This window comes from Anguilla rostrata, chromosome 7, assembly GCF_018555375.3.
Source record: "Anguilla rostrata isolate EN2019 chromosome 7, ASM1855537v3, whole genome shotgun sequence".
Classification (NCBI taxonomy): Eukaryota; Metazoa; Chordata; class Actinopteri; order Anguilliformes; family Anguillidae; genus Anguilla; species Anguilla rostrata.
The window spans coordinates 31,582,741-31,600,206 of record NC_057939.1 but is presented as its reverse complement, the minus strand read 5'-3'; the positions used below and the strand labels follow the sequence as shown (position 1 = coordinate 31,600,206).

Sequence of the window (17,466 nt, the reverse complement as noted above, 5' to 3'; positions counted from 1 at the left end):
TTGCCATCAATCTACACATCAATCCCATAATGACAAAGTGAAAACACATTTTTAGAAAATGTTGGCGTGAATGGGGTGAAACTGATGTTTTATACTCAGGAACGGCTGATTTTATTCTGAAATAATCAGAATCTCTACAGTTTAACACAGGTGATCACACATTTAAGCTTTCGTGTGATCTCAGAGAAATTGGATGCATCTGAGCTTATTTTAAGGCGTAATAGAAAAGGGGGTGATTGATGGCAACATTTTGTAATGCATTTTGTTAGTTTTCGATGAAATATGAAAACATAAAAATGTCTTAGTGATTCCGAACTTTTGAACGGTAGTGTATGTGGGAAGGGGAACCTTGTGTGAAGTGTGGGTGTAAATTTGACGAACTGAACTCGAAACAGCTACGCTAGATGATGATGAGACAAATATGGGAAAGAACCAAGTGATTTTTGCATGTGCTACGGCAGGTAGCAAGCTAGCTAAACAACTAGTAGATGAACATATGACATCAAATTTCACAAGGTTCACTCACCCATATTTGTCATTATAGCTAGCTATAGCATAGGTCTGGTAGCTATACCCAAACGTAGTAAATCCACATGTGAACAATAAGGCTGTCAAAAGTGCCATGAAATTGAGTTTGAATATTAGCTTTTGTAATTAGTTAGCGTTCGAATATATTCGAATATCATTTGCCTATAATTAACAAAAAGAAGCTGCTTATAGTCGGGCGCAATATGCATGTGATGCTCCCTCTAAATTGGCCTGCGTGTTATTTTCCACAAGCGGGCAGTAGAATAGAGGATATCGGTGAACTTTCAAACTAGAATACTACATCTGGGGCCTCATTTATAAAACGTATTTTAGATCAACTGTGTGGCGTGTACGTAGAAAATCACGTCAAAGTAGTGTAGTGTAAATTTAAACATGACTCGATTTGACCGTGGAAACGGATGTGACTCTACGTCAGAACTTCACTTGACGTATGCACGCAAGTTCATTTTATAAATGAGCCTCCTGCAGTTTCTATAGCCTAATGCGGAAATGAATGTGCAAATGAAGCACTTTCTCGTGGATGCAATTTGCCACAACTCGGCATTTATTAATCACAATAATAGGGAAATGATTGTTTATAGGAAATCCCTGTTTATTTCTTAACACATAAACTATTCAAACGGCTAATACCTGTAGCCTAAAACAACATAAATTACTTACTCGGTTTAGTTTGTTAAACTTCTTTTATCATCCAATTTTATCAAAATTTTCAGAACAGAAAGAAAACAGCCTGCCATGGGAACATTATTTAGCTAAATTGTTAGCTGACCAGTAACGTTAGCACAGGAAATGAACTTTGCCTGCATGAACATGATTCGCAGCATGAAATTAAAGCCTGTATATTTATGTTAAGTACAAAACGTGGAATCAGAATTGCGGGATCCAGAACTAATATTTGAATGCTCAAATTTAGGTTCGAACTTAAAAATAAAAAAATTTTTCGAGTAGTTTTTGTTGGGAAACAGACAGTTTTGTGTATTCTGCGTTTGGGAAGTTTCCGCTGGGCCCCAGGGGGGAAGGGGGTGAGCCCCCCTGTTGTATTCAATTTCAATGTGAATGGTACCTGTTTGAATAGGTAGGATGGATTTGAATTTGAATGGTCCAATCGGAAGGAAGCACAGCCTCTATCACCAATCAGAGGCAGTGCTCCCTTTCAACAATATAATTCCACAATATGCAAATACAAGTCTACTGTAAACTGTATAAATCTGATCACCCACCAATACTATTTTGAACTTCCTTGCTGAGTTGTTCCCGTAGCCGGCTGCGTAATAAATCTTCCTGTTTTTACTACAAACTTTTGATCTGCTTCTTCCTGGGCTAACGGTCATTTTACCTGTTTTTGGTAACATCTTGATTCCCCTACAAATTGGCGCTGCGAGCAGGGTGGATTCGATTCCTGACCTCCGTGAGTTCCCCGACCGATGCAAGAGGAGTGAGTACTTTGTTCTACCACCATATAGATAGGCGATTGGAAGGCAAACTTTCGGAGGTCTGGAACGCTCCACCCAGTGGTATGTAACCTATACTGTAACTTGACCGGTGTAGAAGCAATTCATTGTTTGTAGTTAAAAGCTGCGTCTTTTTGTGTCTATTGTGATGTTATGTTTTAACTGATTTTGTATCAGGTAATGTTTGTAAGTACCAGCGCTGTTTATGTTTTGGAATATAGCTATATTGTGACAGGGTGAGGTTCATCCTAACCTGAGGAGAGTGAGTTTTCACGCCAAAAAGGTGAATACGTGGTTGCGTAGCTGCGGCAGGCTGAGTTTTTGGCCCGCGGCCCAGAGTGACTAATTATTTTCACGTCTGGTTATTCGGTCGTGCGGACCGATGAAGCGTATATCGTGTCTGTGTTTTCATGTCCCGGGGAGAGTTGAGTTTTTGCGCCCCGGCTCAGAGTTAAAGACAAGGGAGTGTCTCTAACTTGAGTATCTGTGAGTACGTTACTGCGGCACGTTGACATTTCAACCCGCAGTCCAAGGTGACAAACTATTTTCATGTCTTGGGTAGTAGGTTTAGAAATACCTACGAAGCGTACTCTTGTCTGTGTTTTTATGTCCCGAGGAGAGTTGAGTATTTGCGCCTCGGCCTAGAGTGGGAGACAAGGGAGTAGTCTCTCACTTAGGTTTTTGTGAGTTTGTGCTGAGGCAGGCTGAGTTTTTGGCCCTCAGTCCAGGGGACGAAGGTTGTTCCGTACCTGGAGTATTAGGGGAGCAGGCTATTATAGCTGCTTTTCCTAAGAAGCTTACTCGTGTCCGACGTAAATCACGTCATTGTTCCGTTGTCCGTACCGTCTTGGGTCAGTATTGTTGTTTGATCTTGTTCCGTTGTGTTCGATACCGTTTTGGGTCATTATTGTTGTTTGACATTGTTCTGAGTCTTTATTGTTTCGTGTTCGTATTGTTCTTGATAGTTTGTTAACTGTTGGCCAGTAACACGCATTTATAATTATATATTATTATATCTAGATACAGACTGATATGAAGTGTACACAATATAGTTGACAGAATATATTACCTAAGTAATATAATAGAATCATAGATAGTATTATAAACTGATTGAGGTTCCGGTCTATTAGCCTAAGGACTGCGGACCCTATATAAACCTGAAATAATGGAGTAAGGTTAATAATGACTAATCTACAGATCTCTGAAGAGTTTTTCAATTGTGGGGACTAAAAATGGCGAAAGACAGGTTAAGTGAAGAAGGTTAGGAAGGCTGCTATGTGTTCTCTGCTAGGGAAAAAGGTGAGAACGGGCCTTTAGAGATACGCTGCTATCTTATGGTAATTCAGGGAATGAATTGAGTAGAGACAGTGGTGATTTCCTGACCATGGTAATTGATGGTAGTCTTCCCATTTTTAGAAACAAAGCATTGTGGAGAAATGATTACGCTTTAAGAGACTGTAGTGATCTATTGGGCATGGACTGCATATATATAGTTTTAAAAAAAATATCATAAGGATGTGGACACCATAAGCCCCTAAATATTCTTCATTTATGAGCCCAAGATAAGGGAGTAAAAATAAATAAATAAATAAGATATCATCCTATAGGGTTATCAGCCCTACATATATTTATAAATATTATACAACATTAAAATGTAACTGTGGGTGATCTGTGGGGTTACCAAGGGCAACCGAGGCCGTGTAAATACACCAGAGATGGAGGAACTAGAATGTAGCATTGGAAGGTTTGAGTACGTGTAAAAGATGGAAATAAAATACGGAAGTATTGAACAGAAGAGAAGGGTTTTGGTGCAAGGTAGTATACTGCCTTTACTGCAGTACTGTGGGCGATGCTGAGGACCTTGCTCAAACATGGCAGGAAGTTAGGCACTGGAAAGCCAGTGAGATTTACAGGGAAATTGCAAGTAGGGATTTGGCGGAAACGTGTTCGAAAGTACTCGTATGGGGAGAATTGAGGAAGGATTTTAAAAGAGTGGTGATATTTGAGCTTGTGGGTGAATAGGAGATTCCTGACTACTGCAGGAACCCCCAATACAAAATGGGGGATTGGTACAAGAAACCAACTAATCAATTCAAATGGACTAATCATTTGTTTTGAGTGAATATTGCAGGCTTGTGTCCCAAGTGTCTTTCACAGGATCACAGAACTGGACCTGACCCAGCTGAGGACAAAGCAACATTCCTGGTTGAACCTGGATCCTGGTGAAAAACATAATTGGATGACATTTTATCCAAATTTGGTCTGGACCACACAGGCTCATGATTCCATCAGCTGCTTCCAGTGACTGGAACTCTGGTGTGGTCCTACATCACATAGTTAGGAAAATACAAGGGTGAGACCCAACATGGGGCACAATAATCCCCGTCTACCCTTATAGCCCCTGGGGGCTATCTATCTCTCCATTCAGACACATATTTCCAGGACAAGATGTGCACCAACACGGCAGGCGGAAGTTGAACCTGGATGATGGCCCCACAAAAGACATTTTTAATGTTGTACATTTTTTGGTGTCCTGTTTTAATGTTGTACATTTTTGGTGTCCTGTTTTAATGTTGTACATTTTTGGTGTTTTGTTGTAATGTTGTATGGTATATAGTGAAAGGTAGCCACTGGGTCCATAGCGAATGGCACAATATTGGTGACAAACGGAGGACTACTTTCTAACCAAACTACTCAATACCTAACATTTCCTACTGCACTAATCCAACTGACACCTCTACCAGTATCTCTATTCTAATCACTCCAGATGTCACCAGTAAACACCTCTGCTCCAGCACTTCATAGCTGGGTGTTAACCCTAATAACAAATGCAGCTAAAGCCGCGTTTCCACCGCAGGAACTATACCCCGGAACTAGGAACCTTTTGAGGAACTCAGTGCGTTTCCACCGCAGGAACTAGGGTCTAAATTTAGTTCTGGGGGCTTTGTTTTACCCCCCAAAACGTTCCTGCTCGGGGGGTAGTACTTTCCGAAAGTACAGGAACCTTTTGGGTGGAGCTTGCAGCGCTGAACATTTCTGATTGGTCGAGTACTCGTAGCATTTGTGTTGTATTTATTTTCCGCCATTACCCGCCATGTTTGAAAATATGCAGCGGCAAACCAATTTATTTTCATAATAACTTCAAATCAAACTTGTATGTTATGCGGCGCAGTAGCCTACTTTTGGTTATAGCCTGTCAACGTCTTGGAATTATAACGTGTGCTCTTCTGTTCTTTTCTTGCTTTAGTATTCGTTTTATAAAATGCTAAGCATTCGTGCTGGGACAGCATATTACGTAGGCTACCAAAACATTCAAACGGATTAATTCGGTTGCTGAATATTTTCTTCCGGATTTTCTTTGTTAGCCCGTTGTAATTGACTCAAAACGTTTGATACAGTTATGTGAGGTATGCGGTAGTTCTGCATAATTAACATTGGTGATACAGTACAAGCAAACTGGAAATCACCTTCCGCACTTTTTATCCGGGTAAAATAACAGGTTAATTCTAGTAATCTTCCCTTTAGCTTTTTCAGACTGCCGTAATTTTACTCAATTTTACTGCCATTTTTCAATTCCACGAAAAGACCAGGAAGACTATGGACTCATTTATGGTGCATGGTTCGCATCTGAAGGGCACACTTTGCTGCTCGGCTAGCAGTAACTTCGAAGGAAAGCAAACGGTGGCTGTACCACTACTAATTTACATTTTCACGAAAGTCCGAGTTTTCGTTCTATTCTTGTCATTTTGCGATTACTATGGAATTGACGACGAGAAAGTAATAAAACAGCAAATTGTTTACAACGTGTGCATATTTTCTGCTGTTAATGAATGTGTTTGAGAGGATATATGAAAATCAATAAATACAAAAGTAACCATATATAGTCATTGTTGGTAACCCGTTGTATATAAGTGGAATAAACCCCTCCGGGCTGTCCCGGTTATTACAAAATAATGTAGGCTACTTCGGTGGTAGTATGGGGATACAGAAGAAATCATATGACAGATGGACCGACGACAACGTCAGTGGGCTAATTTGCCTAATCTTCGCGGTACTTTAGACCCCGGTGGAAACGCAGACAACCATTGGCTGAAGGAACCTTTTAGTTCCTGGTAAAGTAGTTCCTGGGACTGAAAGTTCCGGGTAATTTTGGTGGAAACGCGGCTTAAAAGGCAGCATTTGGCCCAGTGGCTAGTAGGTAGTATTTGTGTGTATTGTCACATGGTAAGCAGAGGTGCCTGTACCTGGTAATAAGCCTTGTACACAACGCTTGTAGAATTCTTTCCTTTGTTTTCTTTAACATTATTCAGCCGGCCTTACCCATATCAATGGGTTCTCATATATCATGCTTACTACACTTTTAGAATATTGGTCAACCTCTCTTAATGTCTGCCCAGTGCCGGCCAGCAGCAGATGGGCTTCCCCTTTGTGAGCCGGGTTCTGCTCAAGGTTTCTTCATATTAAAATCTGGAAGTTTTTCCTTGCCACGGTTGCCATAGGCGTGCCACAAGGGGATTTTAGGCCTGGGTTCTATATGTGGGAGGTGTAACTGACCAATTGACAATACTGTTCTGATTTCCTGTAAGCAAGTTGACCTCGCCATATGCTTTATGTTGGGTCAAAAAGGAGGGACTGTTGGGAAACAGACAGTTTTGTGTATTCTGCGTTTGGGAAGTTTCCGCTGGGCCCCAGGGGGGAAGGGGGTGAGCCCCCCTGTTGTATTCAATTTCAATGTGAATGGTACCTGTTTGAATAGGTAGGATGGATTTGAATTTGAATGGTCCAATCGGAAGGAAGCACAGCCTCTATCACCAATCAGAGGCAGTGCTCCCTTTCAACAATATAATTCCACAATATGCAAATACAAGTCTACTGTAAACTGTATAAATCTGATCACCCACCAATACTATTTTGAACTTCCTTGCTGAGTTGTTCCCGTAGCCGGCTGCGTAATAAATCTTCCTGTTTTTACTACAAACTTTTGATCTGCTTCTTCCTGGGCTAACGGTCATTTTACCTGTTTTTGGTAACATCTTGATTCCCCTACATTTTCAAACTACAAAACTTTTAGTAGAATGCACTCTGGCACTGTATTCCATTGCTTCCCCGCCGACATTCAGACCCTCACCTCACTGATAAAAACTATACCCAACGGTATCGGATGACTTAGTTGCGTCACCATGGATGTCTCCTAGCCGCTTGCCATAAAGGAGTTTACTAGATGTCGTAACACTTAGATATAGAGCTGCAGCGCTTCTGTGCCGCAACAAATAAAAAAGTCCAAATGGCGGGCAAACCATATGGCGGACATAGGTGGTCCCAATGGCAAAGTTGTAGAGCGCGTTCAGATGCATAGGTCGATGAAGTTTTGTGTTGATCTGACTTATGGTGTGGGAGTTATGGCCTTTTTATGCATGACCCTTGTCCCTAGATTATTGTTGTAAAATGTTATAAGCAAGTGAAATTCATGGCCAAATTTTTTTTATTTTTTTATACCAGTGACTCCGCCATTTTGGAATGGATCTCTTAGCTGTTAACACCCTATAGGGAGACATGCACCATACACGTGCCTGGGCAATTTCGGACCAATCAGACTTACGGTTTATTAGAAGAAACTTTTTATAGCTTTTGCCAAATTTTCAATCTGCAGAAAAATCCATCATGGCGGACTTTATGGGTTCTTGATGCATATTTGTTCCTCATGAGGAATGACACAAGTACACCTGGTTTCATGAATTTTCATCAAACGGGGTGGAAATGCCAGCATTTTGAAATTTGCTTTTTGAATCGGTTACTATAGCGCCACCTATGGACGAATCATGGTCATTCAAGTCAAAGTCAAAGTCTTTTTATTTGTCAAGTGCACAGTATAACACAAGGTCATTCTGAGCAAAGAAATTCTTATGACATGGCAGGCAGCAACTACGTAGAAGCAGAGCAAAAATATCAAAAAATATCAATATACATAATATTAAACATAATATTAAATATTAGCAGCAGTACCAGCCTGTACAGATGGGGGATATGGACAGTGAGAAATGGAGTATTAAATATTTAAATATTAAACATATAAAGTGCAGGAGTGCTGATGAATATGTGCATAAGATTGTGATAATGTACATTGAACGTACCTTGAACGTACATAGGAAGTGAAGGAGCATACATAGGAGGTCATGTGATCAATGTGATCCCTGAGATTAATGTTGCTGGTTGAGAAGCCTGATGGCCTGGGTAGAAAAAACTGTTTGTGAGTCTGGTCGTCCGTGCCCGGATGCTCCGGTAGCGTCTACCAGACGGCAGCGAGAACAGACCATAGCCTGGGTGGCTGAAGTCTTTTATGATTTTCTGTGCTTTCCTAAGGCATCGTGTGGTAGATGCCTTGCACAGAGGGGAGGTGGCAGCCAATGCGCTCCGCTGTCTTCACCACCCTCTGGAGGGCTTTGCGGTCAGCAGCGGAGCAGCTGCCGTACCAGGCAGTAATGCAGCCAGTGAGGATGCTCTCAATGGTGCACCTGTAGAAATTGATGAGGGTTTTGGCAGACATGCCAAACTTCTTGAGTCTCCTCAGGAAGTATAGGCGCTTTTGGGCAGTTTTCACTGCTGCGTCTGATTGCCTGGACCAGGTGAGGTCATCATTTATGACCACACCGAGGAACTTGAAGCAGGAGACTCTCTCCACTTTAGCTCCGTCGATGTGAATGGGGGCGTGACCCCCCCCCCGCCCCGTCGCTTCCTGAAGTCCACGATCATCTCCTTAGTCTTGCAGACATTGAGAGAGAGGTTATTGTCCTGGCACCATGTTGCCAAGACGCTGACCTCCTCTCTGTAGGCGGTCTCATCGTTGTTGGAGATGAGACCCAGGATGGTGGTGTTCTTTCTGGCATAGTTACTCATGGTCTCTAGTTTCGACCTGGTAATTTATATCATTTTTGGTCAAGGACTTGTTGAGTTATTTGACCATTTCCAGGAAAATAATAGTATTATTATAATTATAATTATTATTATTATTATTATTAACAAAAACAATAGGGTTCCTACTTCGTAGCTAAATATATACTAAATATAGCTGCGTATACTAAATATAGCTGCGAGCAGCAATGAAGGGGCTAAGCACGACAGTGGCACCAGGCGGACAAGCAACCAGAACAACCCCTGAACAAGGCACCAATCCATCGCAGGGTGAACGGCATAACCCTCTACCATTCTGCAACGTTTTGAAAAATTTGAACATTTTTCAAAAATGTCTAATATCAAATGGGCGGGGCTTATGGGTCCTTGTTACCCTTGACGAGTTGCACATATGTGCAAAATGTCATGACTGTAGCTCAAATGGGGCCGGAGATATGCTTGTTCAAAATTATCGAAGAAAAACACCTTTTTGCTCATAATAGCGCCACCTTATGGCCTGCCGGCTTCATATTTGCTCCCCGTCCATCTGGAGTGCCCCAATACCAATATGCCGAGTTTCGAAAAACTTGGCTTAGCGGTTATGCCAAAACAGAAAATGAGCTCTCTAGCACCACCATTTTGTTTTATCAGGCCAAAAATGAAAGGTTATCCTCCACATATGGCTGCTGTATGCCTACGATGTTTCGTGGTGTTCGGTCAAACCGTTCAGAATTTACACACCTTTATGTTAAAGGCCATGCCCTGCTCAATTTTCATTCGCTAATAGTGGCCATCAATCAAAATTCTGTGAATAACTTGTAGTCAGCACCATCTGTAGATGATACCTACCAAATTTGGTGGTGATCGGATCAATGCCCTAGGACTAGTATGTTTTTCGAATAATTCAAATCTATTATGACGTGTTTTAACAACAATGTGTGCATTGGAATCGGCATGACCCAGGGATTCAGGGGAAACAATCCGCACAACCCTAGGACAAACAGTTCAAAAGTTATAAGCAAAAATGTACCTTGAAGTTTGGCCTGTTGGTGGCGCTACAGAGTTGGATGGATTGACCCCAAATTCGATGCATGGATACATTGGACTGTCCACTATCAATGTGCCAAATTTCATAAAAAACCACCAATGGGTTCTATGGGCTGCCATAGACTCCCATTGCGGAAAGTATAATAATAATACTAACGATTACAATAGGTGCCCTGCACCTTCGGTGCTTGGCCCCTAATAATAATAATAATAATAATAACAAAAACAATAGGGTTCCTACTTCGTAGGACCCCTAATAATAATACTAACAAAAACAATAGGGTTCCTATTTCGTAGGACCCCTAAATATGTGCAATAATAATAGTGTGTTTGCCTAAGGCAACCACACTAATAAAAAAGAATATGTGAGATAATAGTAGTGTGATTGCCTAAAGCAACCAGACTAAATATGTGCAATAATAGTAGTGTGATTGCCAAAGGCAATAATAATCTAATAATAATAATCCTAACAGATAGAATAGGGTACCACCAGCTTCGCTGCTTGGAACCCTAATAATCCTCACAGATACAATAGGGTTCCACCAGCTTCGCTGCTTGGAACCCTAATAATCCTCACAGATACAATAGGGTTCCACCAGCTTCGCTGCTTGGACCCCTAATAATAATAATCCTAACAGATACAAGAGAGTTCCACCAGTTTCGCTGCTTGGACCCCGAATAATCCTAATAGATACAATAGGGTTCCACCAGCTTCGCTGCTTGGACCCCTAATAATAATCCTAACAGATACAATAGGGTTCCACCAGCTTCGCTGCTTGGACCCCCAAAAATTCGTATTCCAAATGGTTGAGTAGGTTAGCGGGGTGTAACGATTGGATGAAACGTGATGCGCAGCGAAGGTCGTCGTCACATGGTGGAAAATTCCACTGTAATTCACTGCGTTAAATAGGAAGCGTAAGTTTATCGCTTCTAGTCCAAGCCCCGTCTGCACGCCCTGCTTGCGTCGCGCCCTGTCGATTTAAAGTTCTAAGGTGGGTCACTATGTAAGCTTCTTCTGTGAAATCTGCTTTGTGGTGTGATAGCGAACGCTAGTTGAAAATCCTTCTGAATAAAGAAAATCCGCCTTAAGTAGACAATAAATGTGTTCTCCCACGGCTTGTTCACAAGCTCAATGACGAAACGGCAACTGTGCTTACAGTAGGCGACATTCGCCGACCTACCGTTTGTTGAAGACTTTGCTTCATATTTGAGATTGTATGTTAACATGTAATTAATATATTTACAGGGGGAAAAAGTAGTAATGATACCGCCTGAAATTGTACAATTCAGCTTTCTATTAGACAGTTTGCATACAAATATTATTTGGACATAACCAGCTTGTTGAACTGAGTTCAAACTTAAGCAGATGTAGACTTCCTTATTATTATTAAAAAATATTGTATTTTAATATTTGCATATTTAGGCAGACGGTTGAACTGTTAAGGTGTAGCTAACCAGATTATCATCGTTAGACATAATGGGAACTTTTTGAAAACGTTTTAACCATTCGAAAACAGACCACAATGTAACTAAGAAAAGAGATTAGCCGTAGGTGTGTGTTACTACGAACAAATTTCAGACACTACAACTAAAAATAATTTTGGTATGGATTCAGATCGAACGCACATTTCATATACTCATAACAATTGTGTAAAAGGAAAACTTAAACCACAACATATCGTGGAGGTCGCATACATGTTTCCTACCTATTTTCTCAGCAGAAGTAGCTGGCCTGACGCCATGTTCTGGGCATTTGCTATAAGGCTAGGGGTTGAAAGAGTCTTCGAGGGTGAGCTCTGTTTTTGTTGATTATGGGCGACATTTCGCGGGTTTTACTTGGTAAAACTAATTTGTCGGTTGAGAATTCAAAATGTACATAGTTAATGTCGCCATAGCCAGTACAATGGAAAGTATGGCAGTGATAATTGCATGCGGTGTAAACCTTGTTCTCCGAAAACAAGGGAGAAGTTATGCGAAGGATAAATAAATCAATCTTTCTATCGATGTTACTTATTTATGTTTAGAGTAGTCGCACAGTTACAAATAATATACGTTATGAGTTTAAACCTTTCGAACGGGCAAATACAAAAATAGTTGCTAATGCAAAGAATGTCCTTGGCTATAAAAATAGGGCTACGCAGAGTCATTGCTTCCATGGTGCAGTATGGACGTTTGTGTATGTTTGAACAGCCACCGGGAAAAATACTAATGAAATCACCAACCAACAATTTGTGGCGTGTGTTCTTTGTGGTGTAAAAAGTAATCATAATTCAGTACAAGTACATATATCTTACAGGAAAATTGCTCGAGTAAAAGTTAAAAATCACCCATCACAATACTACTTAAGTAAAAGTCTTGAATTTCCTCAAAGAAATAAAATACAATAAAATAAACTGGTGAGCAACCCCAAAAGATTTAAATGAAGACCAACCAAAGAAAAGAAAAACAAAAAAAAAAACAACAACAACAACAGTGTTTTGTAAAGCTGATAAAATGCTCTTTGCTTATGGTGTTTTGCAAATATTTCAGTCCCTTAATACAAGTTTCAAGTCAAACAAATGCAAAATTTAAATGATTTTTATTTTAAAGAATGCATGCATCTTCAACACTTGTTTGCAACATGGTCCTCGATGAAATATAAAAAAAATCCTTGATAACATTCATCAAAAACATTGTGATAGCATTCATCAAAAATATATCCTCAATATATCCATGTACATAAATCAGCAGAGCAGAAATGAAAACCATAAATACTGTACAGATACTTGTCACAACCAATAATTAAATAAAACCAATGGTAAATGTTGGGTATCTATTCAATATTTAGTCCCAGATACTGACTGTAGAATGACATGGTATAATTTTTGAAAACTTTGTCTTGTTTATTTAGTTGTTCACTGAGCAGCATTTTCACTGCTGTATTGACATATCTTAGGGCTATTGTCAGGTTTGTCTTGTTGCTATGATTTTTGAGTGGTGAAAAAATATTTTTATGAATGCCCAGATAGACAATATTGTCCATTATGTCATTATGAGAGAATACACATTATGAAATGTGTATTCTCTGCTAAGCTGAGCAATGGATTGGAATATGTGTCTGACGTAGTGTTGCACGGTATACCGAAACTTCAGCACCTTATATGTACTTAAAAAAAACAAACGGTTCGGTATTAGAATTTTCCGATGTTCGGTACTTTTAGGTCAAATGTAAAAGCCAGGGAAATGTGTCTCCCGCACATAGGTGGTTTTACCATAGGTCATAGGTAGGCAATTGCTTGGGTCCTCGTCCGCCAAAGGGGCCTTGTGAATTTGTTTCCTTTTTTTTAAATTTATAAAACATTTTTCCTTTCTTGTCACTCCAAACGAATGATAATCTGTAATAGATAAAAATAAATCTATCTACATGTAAATGTGGGCCTGTCCAATTAAATATCTATATTTGCCAATATTTATTATCACCCACATTTCACATTTAATGGACTATTCCACCTTGACCTTCCTACATTTGCGTCTAATCAATGATGTAGAAATTTGAGTTGCCATCAGAGGCAGAGTCACTATCTTTGTTACCATGAAGCGTTTTCAAAGTGGATTTGAGAAGAGAAAGAGGAAGAAGGAAGATACCCACTTTAAGGAAAGTTTGCCTAAACTGACGAAATTCTTCAATAAAACAGCTAGAGACTCCACGACGGAGGAGCAACAAGAGTGAGAGCACCTATTATCGACCACCCTAACCGCTAGTGTATTTACTTCATATTTATTAGAGAGAACTGGACATTGTTACCCATTTAAATGTAAGTCCCGTAAAAATACACATAATAAATTGTCTAAATGTAAAAAAAAACGACTTCATACATGTACATTTAGTTATATTAATACAGCCTTATTTACTATATCAACTTTAAGACAAGAAACACTCTCGGAATTATCTCATCGTGACCCATTAAAGCCAATGGCACAGACGTTGCTTCATAATTTCAAACTGCTTTCCTAACGGCTATTTTGCGTCCTGCGACTTGAATTACAACAGTGAATATGTACGGATTCCTAGACATGCTGATAGCGACCATCCTTTCTCATATTAACCTCAAATACGCAAGACAGGACACTTATACAGTATACTAGCAAATTTAAGTTCCATTCATTTACACTCACCGGCCACTTCATTAGGTCATTAGGTTCAACCGCAAACTGCACCCGTTAACGCAAATATCTAATCAGCCAATCACGTGGCAGCAACTCAATGCATTTAGGCACGTAGACATGGTCAAGACGATCTGCTGAAGTTCAAACCAATCATCAGAATGGGGAAGAAAGGTGATTTAAGTGACTTTGAACGTGGCATGGTTGTTGGTGCCAGACAGGCTGGTTTGAGTATTTCAGAAACTACTGATCTACTGGGATTTTCACGCAAAACCATCTCTAGGGTTTACAGAGAATGCAGTTCTCTGGGCGAAAATGCCTTGTTGATGCCAGAGGTCAGAGAATAGCCAGACTGGTTCGAGCTGATAGAAAGGCAACAGTAACTCGAATAACCACTCGTTACAACCGAGGTATGCAGAAGAGCATCTCTGAATGCACACTACGTCAAACCTTGAAGCAGATGGGCTACAGCAGCAGAAGACCACACCGGGTGCCATTCCTGTCACCTAATGAAGTGGCCGGTGAGTGTATATGGGGTGGTCGATACACGTCCCCTTAGCAACCAAAAGCTAGCGCTGGACCACCTCTGAGTTATTTGCCTGCACATTAGAAAATCGCGAAAGTACTTAAAAAAAATAACCACTGGAGGATAACGAGGACATTTTTCCTACATAACCAGGTCCAGATTGTTACCGATATTTCGCCTATTTTTTCATATATAGTCAAATCAGTTTACGTTTCCTGTCTGTCGAACGAATTTGGTTGATACGCACACATCCATAGTGACGCAACTAAGTAATCCGACAGCGTTTCTTAGCACAAAATTGGTCATAAGTCATCAATATTTCATACAATCATCATGATATTCAGTGGATATGTTGGGTGAAGGTATATGATCATGAGGACAAAACCATTTTAAAATCGCTCCATAGGGGGCACAATACTGCCAATGCTTGGACCCCTCCCAACGCCGCTTGCAGCTTTAATTATTCTTATTTTTCTCCGCTAAAAGTATCTGAGGCTCAGCAACCATAAGTCCTAGACCAACCAAATTTGGTAGGTGGGTTCCTATGGCCCCCCACTACTCAGGCACTACAAATCACCTATGTCGGCCAGATGATCAGCCAGATGGTGGCGCTATAATACATGGTCATGCTTAAAAGGCTATAACTCCCACACTATAAGTCAAATCATACCAAAACTTAGACCTATGCACCTGAATGTGCTGTACAACTTTGCTATTGTGACCACCTCCGGCATATTGTTTGCCTGCCACTTTTTAGCTCTACATCTAAGTGTTATGACATGCCATCTAAGTTCCTTTATGGCAAGTGGCGAGGAGACATCCATGGCGACGCAACCAAGTAATCCGACACTGTCGGGTCTACTTTTTATCAGTGAGGGGAGGGTCTGAACGTCGGGGAATCAATGAAAGACAGTGCCAGCCAGAGTGTATGCCACTAAATGTTTGTTAGTAAAATCTTTTTGACAGGATGAATAATTACTTTTCTTTGGCATGGATCCATTTGAAGACAATATCGGGTGAGCATGTTTAGTCTTCAAATCCATCATTATGCTGAGAAACAGCTAAACCATTTTATTGATAGTATTTGAGTTTCTCTGCAAATGCGCGAAAACACGCTGGTATAATAAAACAATGACGGTAATTATATATATAGTCCGCTTCGTTCTGTTGCTACCATAATGTAACAAACTTTCTTGTGTTTACAGCTGCAGTTTCTCGCTTCAATTACTAATATTGAATATAAACAAAAGACGCAATTTATACTGTAGTCTGCCAATGTCTAAATAAATAATACGGTAAGCTACTCTGCGCGCAGCACGCAGGTAGCAGGGATAGCAAGTTCATATTTCGTTTTTTTGCTACTAAAAGATTGTTAGTGAAAGCTTTTTGAGAGGATGAATCATTACTTTTCTTTGGCATGGATCCATTTGAAGACAATATCGGGTGAGTTTGTTTAGTCTTTGAATCTGTCATTATGCTGAGAGAAAATGTATTCTGTCATAGCAACAAGATAAACCCGACATTAGCCCTAAGATATGCCAATACAGCACTGATGATCATTAAATAACGAAATAAACGGAGACAAATTGGTTTTACGCATAGAGATGTCCCTTTTGAAACTGAGTGGTCATATATTGTCTTGGACAATCCGTTTGTGAAATATACGCGCATTTGTGATGCCTGGGTACCTTCCAAAATAGCCATACGTAATACCACACCAGTTGTTCATGGCATTGTTGCCCTTTTTAATACAGTCTGGCTTGATTGACAATTCATTTATTCAGTAGGTGAGAGTATAAGCTTTCTAATGGTGTATAACATGTCTGATTTTGCTTTTGGAATAGCATTTTATAGGTCAGCGTAACCAAAATTTTTCTTATCGCATTCACTCTGTCGTAGCAGTAAAACACGCTGCACCTAACGAAACGTTATCAACGATTTTTCGTAATTTCTTGGAGAGTACTATTATTAATGAGAACTTCTGGGCATACCAAAGCCATATGTTTGCTGACAGACCTATTACCAGATTACATTTCATCATTGTATTCATTCAGTAAGTATTACTGCTCAAGATATTTCGGTTATATACGTTATTTTTTAAATTGAGTGTCTTTAAATAGGTTAGTGGTATTATATAATGTGGATATTTCACACTGTAATGTAAGAGTTAGTTAGTAGTGTAATTGTATTTGTGATGCATGCAACAGTGATGAGGAGAGTGTTGGAACATTGCCAAAATGTGGTGGACGGTTGAAAATTGTTTTTATATCATCCCATCCCCATACAAGAAAACATACGAGAGTACAGAGTATAGAAATACATACAAGAGTTAATTACTAAGCATTTAGGTACTGTGCAGCATTGTGTGACAATATTTTGCATTATGTTTAAAGGAGTACCATGGTGGTTGAACATGACACTTCCCAGTTGTCTTCAGGCAACAACAAAACAAATGTGCATAATTTTTTTATTCTTCAGTCATTTCAATGTACTTTAAAACGTATTTTTCTAAGCCTAAATTCCCACTATAAAAATTCACCCGAACCGTCTGGGCGTGGTAATGAGAACTGTCAGTTAGCTATGATTGACAGACCGTGCCCCGTTACCATAGCTACCCCCATGATACGCGCTCTCTTTGGGAGACTGAATTTTCACAAGCTAGCTAGGTTAGTAGTATATCAAGTATCGATAGATAGCTAAGGTAAGGACGTTGACTTATATCCAATTATAATTTTTGCCATCTAGCTAGCCAAGTTAAGATAAAAGCACAACTATAACGTCCTCATAAAAGCAAACTAGCAAGCTAACGTTATCGATAACATTGCCTTATGAAAGCAAACCTCCTAGCTAGCTAACGTTAGC

General features: G+C 40.0%; 1 protein-coding gene across 4 annotated transcripts in view; it reads left to right on the top strand.

Moving 5' to 3' along the window:
* Positions 1–10,795: 10,795 nt before the first annotated feature.
* The window catches only part of slc38a4 (solute carrier family 38 member 4), a 128,742-nt gene continuing 122,071 nt past the window's right edge, over positions 10,796–17,466 (top strand). Inside the window, exon 1 of one of the 4 annotated variants that reach the window (XM_064341975.1) lies at positions 10,796–10,927. The gene's annotated coding sequence lies outside the window, so the exon portion shown is untranslated. Of the gene's footprint in view, positions 10,928–11,671; positions 11,725–17,466 lie in introns of those variants that run through there. The other 3 variants (XM_064341976.1, XR_010331012.1, XM_064341979.1) reach the window with 3 other exon arrangements.